Source organism: Montipora capricornis, chromosome 1, assembly GCF_036669925.1.
Source record: "Montipora capricornis isolate CH-2021 chromosome 1, ASM3666992v2, whole genome shotgun sequence".
NCBI classification, from domain to species: Eukaryota; Metazoa; Cnidaria; class Anthozoa; order Scleractinia; family Acroporidae; genus Montipora; species Montipora capricornis.
This window is the reverse complement of record NC_090883.1, coordinates 42187877-42195376: the sequence shown is the minus strand read 5'-3', so window position 1 is coordinate 42195376 and position 7500 is coordinate 42187877. Positions and strand designations below refer to the sequence as shown.

At 37.8% G+C, this 7500-nt stretch overlaps 1 pseudogene; it reads right to left on the bottom strand.

Moving 5' to 3' along the window:
- The window catches only part of LOC138044670 (metal cation symporter ZIP14-like), a 63550-nt pseudogene that overhangs the window by 10207 nt on the left and 45843 nt on the right, over positions 1-7500 (bottom strand).

The window sequence follows — 7500 nt, the reverse complement described above, 5'->3', positions numbered from 1 at the left end:
GTGCAATACTGTCTAAATAGCTTACGAAATAAAATATAGAAATTTATTGTTGTTTCTCTGAGAAATAAGAACCTATTAAGAAACTACATGTAATCAGCCTGAATTATGAAAAATTAGCCTAAAATATTAGAACCTGCTCAGCCTGACCTCTTCATTTGAGGCACCCATGTTTTCAACTTCTGTTTTAAGTTCAGCCACTTTTTGCCTTGTGCAGTTTTTGAGTTTGTTTCGAATCCTCCGCTGAGTTCGCTTTGACTCCAGTTCATATGACACTGGGGGACAACCAACTTGATTTTGAATAAAATTGTTTGCAGACAGGGGCTGTGGAACTTTTGTTTACACTGGGTGACAACCTGTGCAACCTTACATGACATGCACCACAGCACTGAAACTGCTTATGAGGGCCACACAGCCAAACTTTTTTTTCGAAAAAAGTTTTCTTAGCTCCAGGGAACAAATCATTTGGTAGTGACTTTAAATGTAAGTAAGTAAAGTAAGTACTGATGAAGACATTGTTTACAATCTCTGAGGCTCAGCTGGGACTAGTTTCTCTTTTTTTTTTTTTTTTCAATTCTTCACTAAGATGAAACCTTCAATAACTTTTTTTTTTTAACTTTGATATAAGCTAGACTTAACTCTAGTGAATTGGAAAATGAAGCATTTGTGGCAAATTTTATGATAAATTCAACTCAACAATCGAAGCTAAGCTGAACACAATCTTCATGTGTAATTTTAAAGGGGGAACTGAAAAGGAAACACAAACACTGGTGGTCTCACGAACCTTTTTACGGAAGAAGTATGCGGGAGATAAGCTGAAAATCAACTCTAAAGGGAACCTACCCACGAATACTCAATACCTTTCAAAAAAAAAAAAAGGGACAAAATTATTTTTTGCAAGGTCTAGCGATAGAGTACACCGAGCTGTAACGACAACAGCAGTCCGATAACGATCTGTAGGAAACCTCACTGAACCGAAACGCAAGTGACAGAAGCTGCTTCCGCATCAACTTGACTATCTCGAACAGTATCAGATCACCGGTCACAGACAAGGCAATGATAAAAGAACTGTTCACACTATTTTAATAGAAGTATACTAAGGATTCATCGTAGGTTTACAATCTCAAGATAGTCCAAAAGCAAGTCTTGACACACTAATTCTAGACTGGATCTCTCAGCAGAGTCGGAGAACTCGAAATCTTACGGCAGTAAGATCATTTCGAACAATTTGCGCACAGGTTGTAACCTTGCAAGAAGGTTAAAGTAAATACGATGAATTCACCGCTTCAAAACGTTTTTCAAAGCTTAACAGATCTTTCCGAAGTGACTGAATGAAATACCTGTGTAAAATGGTTGGCTAATCGCTTGCACTCAACACAACTTCTATGTGCTCTTCCTATGTGCTCTTCCACCGCGACACAATATGGCCGACGGTACAAGTCCTGATCTGAAGTAAGATGCGCGCAAGCTCTTATGTGATTTTTGGCCGCTGGCACGCTTTATTGCTCGATGTTCAAAACAATCTCGTCTTAATTTCTTGGATGATTGATCTGTCATGTGTAATGACTTTACCACGCCATGTAAATGTTCTGTTGAAATACTTCTGTACATGCACTTTATCATTATCTGTTTGTTTACTAGTAACTTTCACAGTTTTGTGAGAAATCCTTGACTGATATTAGCATTATTTTAAATTCCCAATTTCCCGACTTCAACTGTAGACTATGCAACAGCAGCAGAAAAACTCTTATAATAATAATCATAACAATATTAATATTATTATTATTATTACTATTATCATTATCATTATAATTATTATTATTATGACGCAGGGCTTACATTTGCTTTTTCTTGAAAACTGTGTTTCTGTTTGTTTACTATTAAGGTTTGGTGATAAAGAAATCAATTTTTTTCTGTAGCCAAGACTATGCATAATTAAAAATCAAAAATCGGTTGTTTATGCAGTCTTTAGCACCAAGTTTGTACGTTGTCCTTATTGCTCGACACAAGACGTCCTTAAAAGGAACAACAAGTGGGGTACATGTAGTTCCCAGAATCTCAACTTTTGTTGAAAATAAGAAAGTCACAGACCACGCAAGAAAATGGTTGATAAAATGCAAGGATGAAAATTTCCCAACATTATCATAGAATGGATGCTACAATAGTGGTGTCAGTTGTGTTTGGGAAAGAATCCTCTAAACTTTAACTACTCACAGAGAAGTATAGTATTAAAGGTTTTAAAGACCACCACTCATACAATGTACCTACATGAGGCAGTAAATGAAGCAAGCCATCCCCAGCAAGTGTTCCTATAGCAAGTGCCACCAAAAACGCTAATATTTTCTTGTACAATTTCTTTCCAAGGAATGGTATAGTGGCAACACCCACCAGTGACGTCAGACTAATGATGGTGACAGCAGCAAACCCATAACCCCAAACTACAGAAGAACAAGAAGATAACATTTAAGAGAACAGACCTTGTGAGTGAGTGAAGGAAGCAAAGACAACTGATTGGATATGCTAAATGTTGATGACACACGAGAGATTAGAAAGCTGATGTTTTTAGTATTAACCCTTTTTAACCACAAATCAAATTCGCTGAAATAAAAGGGCTGCTACTAGAAATACTACCATCTTTCTGATTCCCCTAAAGCGGTCATTTTACAATCATCAAAGCAGTAGATACATCCAAATTCACTAACCTTAGTGATGCACAACATGATCACTAAATAATTGTAAACGATCTGTTGTTCTAAGCTTAATTTTATGACATTACAAACACATACACAGTGTGCAAAGTCATACTCAAGTTGACCACTTCCCTTAGGGGCTTTTCAGGGCCAATCAACAGAAGTACACTCAATGAAACAACAAATTTGATATTCAACATAATAAATTTACATGTATATGGGATTAGTATTAATTTTTTTCAGAAATACTATCAAAACAATATATTGCACTAGTGATTAAAATACCTATAAAGAGTCTATAAAAGATATAATTTTCTTCTAATTAAACTGCAGGAGAACAATCATGCAATAAAAAATTGCAAGATATAGCATGTCAAAATCAGGCAGAAGCAACTGACACAAATCATTATTCTTACAGTACCATCTGCTACCAACTTGCAATTTCTTGGTGTACCTGAATTTGCAACATTAGGAGACCATAAACAAGTACCATAATAATTGATTGGCCCTTTCAGTAACTCAACTTGTCTACCATCTCAATGCATTTTAAACTGTACCAAGCTATTTTATAAACAGCCCTTCTCTTTCAATTGCCAACCAAAACTATGGCCGTTTTTCATGTGACCTTATTCATTACATTATACCCTTAATACCTTACCTTTTCCTAAATTTGCTTCTTCTTCAGTCTTTTTTGTTGTTTGAGCCTTGCAAGCTTCACTCTTGGCTTGTTGAATAAATGCAGGACAAAGTTGCTGAAAGTCATAACTATCTGCACCAATGGAATGATCAATATCGAAAACTGTCAGCAAGTCATCCAGCGAGTACCGGTAACACTGAAAATAACAATGTTCAGTTGTCGGTTTCTTTTATCAACTATTTGATAAAGATGTTTCTCAGGATGGGGTGAGGGTGTAACAAAAGAGATTAATTTTCACAAAAAAATGACTACCATACTTATTCGGCTACAAGCCGAGCTCGGCTATAAGCCGAGACCCCAAACTTCTTTCGCAAAAAATTAACTTGATTGACATGAATTGCAAATGCATAATACCCGGCTATAAGCCGAGACCCATTTTAGGTCTCGATGTGAATTATCGACTATGAAATTTTCGTAATTTAAAATACAAATGGACATGACTGAAAAATTATACTTAAAGCAATAAAATGAACAGGAAAGATTAGAAACAAACAAGCGACGTGATCGTGATGTGACGAATATTGTTAAACAATTACTGACCTCACTGGAAACATGTCTTCGCACAAGCGAAGCGTTTTATAAAAAGTTATTCGACTGGAAACCCTACAACCTCGCCTTTCAACTTAAAATAGTCGCCGAAGCAGAAGCTGTAGAAAATAACGCCGCGAACGCCAGAGAATACGGCATCAGGGAGTCGATGGTTCCGTCGCTGGAGGAAAGATCAGGCAAATCTGTTTAACGGCGAGCTCGATCAACGACTATTGGCATGGTTTTCAGAGCAAAGAAGTCAGGGTAAGATTCTCCCTTTAATGCGTACGTTTTTTTTGCTTGGAAAATGTCGCTTTAAACAAGAACAAATCCACTTGCTCTTTCGTCTCAAGTTTGCTGGGGTGTCATGTGAGTAGCTTGTTTACACGATAGTGCAATTTCGTTCCCAGACTCTTCATTCCTTCGAATGGCACGATATTCCAGAGTAAATGGTGAGGCATTCGTTCAAGACTTGTAGTACCTCTATAACGCACTCGACGGCACAGAAGACGATGCAGTCTTCGACGAGAATATTCCAGAAGAAAAAAAAAAGTGAAGACGAGGAAATGGATGACAAATTCAAGACAGACAGCAAGGAAGAAGACCAGCAATAGAGCCTAAAATCGATCCCGATCACACAACAACACAAACGGCTCCTTTACGAGCCACCAAATGATAAAAGTCCATATTGAAATCAATACTAATATTACTGGTAATAACAACAATAATAAATCATAATGCTGTGAAGTAAAGCACTTGTAAGTGCTCTTCAACTTTGGGAGACTAAAAAATTAATAATACATGAGCTTAGAGCAGTCATCCAACTGAATGAAACCTTAGAGAGATTTAATAGCATCCTGTTTATGTGACAGTGCAAACAGCAGGCTGCTGTTTCTTATAAAAGCTTCAAAATTTTCTCTTCCTTAAAAGTCTCTCTGACCTCTTTTTGAGAAGCTGCCAAAGATATAAGCTTAACCACAAAGAGTCACCCTAATTAAAGGTGTGGTACCTTGGGTACATGCAGAGGGTATGTCAATCAACTGTGGATGGATTACAGAACTCTGTGATAATTTGTCCAATAAAAAAGTCCCTAATGGCAATGTGTCCATAATATGTGATAAGATGTTATCTGTTGTACCTTTTATTAAAATCCCCACTCAGTCACTTTTCTCACCCTGGTGAAATGTGTGCTATTTGTTGCTTGCCATTTTTGATTATCAGTCATGCTTGAATGATTTTGAACAAAAACAGAGGTTTGAAGTGACCTGGTTTAATAGTGTGTCTTTGTTTTTCAAAACCACAAGTTTCTTTGAATTGAGCAAATCACAAATTTCAGCCTGATGTTTGCCATTTGCCATAAAAACAATTGCTAAATCTCTAGAGTATGCAGGAAATAACTTACAGTACCATACAAAAGTAAGTTGACAGTCTCTAATCGATCTTCACGAGAATCGAGGTTCAAGAATCAAGTCAAGGATAGAGACTCAGTTCACTCGAAACTAAACTTGATTCTCGATACTTGATTCTCATAAAATCACCAGAGTGAAACCTTGTGAATAATATTATTCATTCTCAATTAAGTTTTCGCGAAAGTGATTTACTCCTTGATTAAACAATAAGAACTGTTTAATAACAAAACTAGGTAGTAGCTATCATTCCTCCGAGTACTGATTCCAAAACTACAAGGTTACACCCCAGGGTTATAATATACCTATAAAACCAAAACAGTGGCCAACTCAATGGATATGCTGCAGTTCAATTTTTTCCCCTGGTTTAATTTTTTTTAACCAGTCCAAAATTTTTGAACTAGTCCATTTTTTTGAACTGGTTTAAGACCAAAGAATAAAATTGAACTACAACCGATATTTAAATCTTCATAATTATGTTGCAATCTCAAGAAACTTACTGTGCCAGTAGAATGGTGGCCATGAGTAGCATGATCATCAACAGCACGGCGACGACGAACATGGGATACTGCTACTGACTCTTTTTGTGATAACAAGTCTGCTGCCCTTCGACGTCTGTGGTTGTGACCATCATGGTCAGTATGCTCATCTCCTGCTGATGATGCTTCACCGATCCCAAGGGATTTCGTGATCTCCTCTAAGTCTCCCTCAGACAGATGAGTTTTTCCATTGAAGATATCACTGATAAAGAAATCTCTTGATGGCAATTTAGATTCGTTTTCATTATGTCCGTGTCCTTCCTTGATACAGAAGCCTTGAACCAGATGAAGGATGATGCTTGCACAAGCTTTTTCAAAGTCATGTTGATCAAGAGATTTTTGCTCTTCACCATGCTCCTCCTCTTCTTCATGATGTCCCCCCTCATCTTTGTAATGCCCCCCCTCCTCGTCATGATGTTCCTCTTCCTTGACCTCATTGATGATGCTTTCAGCAGAAAAACACTAGTGAATAAAGCCAACAGTCATTTAAATCAAACTTCACCACTTTCCTTTTTTTTGCGGAGCATTTTTAATTTAGTTCCCTTGTTTAGAAAATGTGATTTCCTTTTTTTCAGTTTTCACTGCATTGCTGTAAATAGCCTGATTGTTGAATAAAGATTGTTGAATCAAGCGACCGTTTCAGTTCTGTGGTTGACCTGGCGGACTCAGTGCCGCACCACACTACACAACACTGGGAACGCGACATTCATGCTATAGACCCTTCCATGGCTTTTAATGCCATCTTGGTTGGGGAGCAAACACAGCTAAATTTAAAGTAAATGTATGGGATTTTGGCCGACTTTAAACCGCTGAGACAGATTTCCAAAGTGATAGTGCCTTTAAAAAGACAGTTACACTGAGATTATTTTCATGAAAGATAAAGAACAGATTCAGGCTACAACGACCCTAAACGAATTTTTAAGATTCCAGACAAATCCTTCCAAACCCTTCTTAGAAGCAACAAACCCTTCTTAGAAGCAACATGTGAAGATTTCTCATTCGAATTTATGGACGTCATACCTTCCTTAATGGCCTTATTTTCTGTTCAATGAATGATATCAATAAAACTATTCTCACTGCATACATAATTAGCCCGTTGCACAGGTAAGGCTTAAGTTCTTCAAATTCCAGCGTTCTGTACCTGCTCGCTTGTGGCATGATGCATCGTGGCCTTCACTTCAAATATCACAACTTCACTCACCTCGTGATCAGTTCAACGGGAGTTCGGTGAAGTCACAGTAAAAGTTTCCCTTCACTTTGACCACCAACAGCCTACTATATCATGGCCGACAATGAACCTTCTTTACCTCCGCCATCGGCTCCTGGGGCACCTGCTCCTGAACCTACGCATTTAGTTGCACCTGCTCCTGAACCTGCTATAGTTGTTCTGCCCCCAGGGTCAAACAAGAGATAAATTTTCACTTTTCTTATAAATCTTCCTTAGCGTTTAGGTTTCGGCCGCTAGGGTTTAGTTCCACGTTTTCGTCATTTTGCTTGCCTATTTGTTCGCTTTCCACGTGTTTTTATGTCTAGCCTTTTTAACTGCTCGCCATTTTCGGCTTAGGTGTTGTATGCGGGCTTTTGCTCGGCGTTAGTACCTTTTCGCTTGCTTCGGTTTTTCCTGTTTGGTTACTCTGAGATGC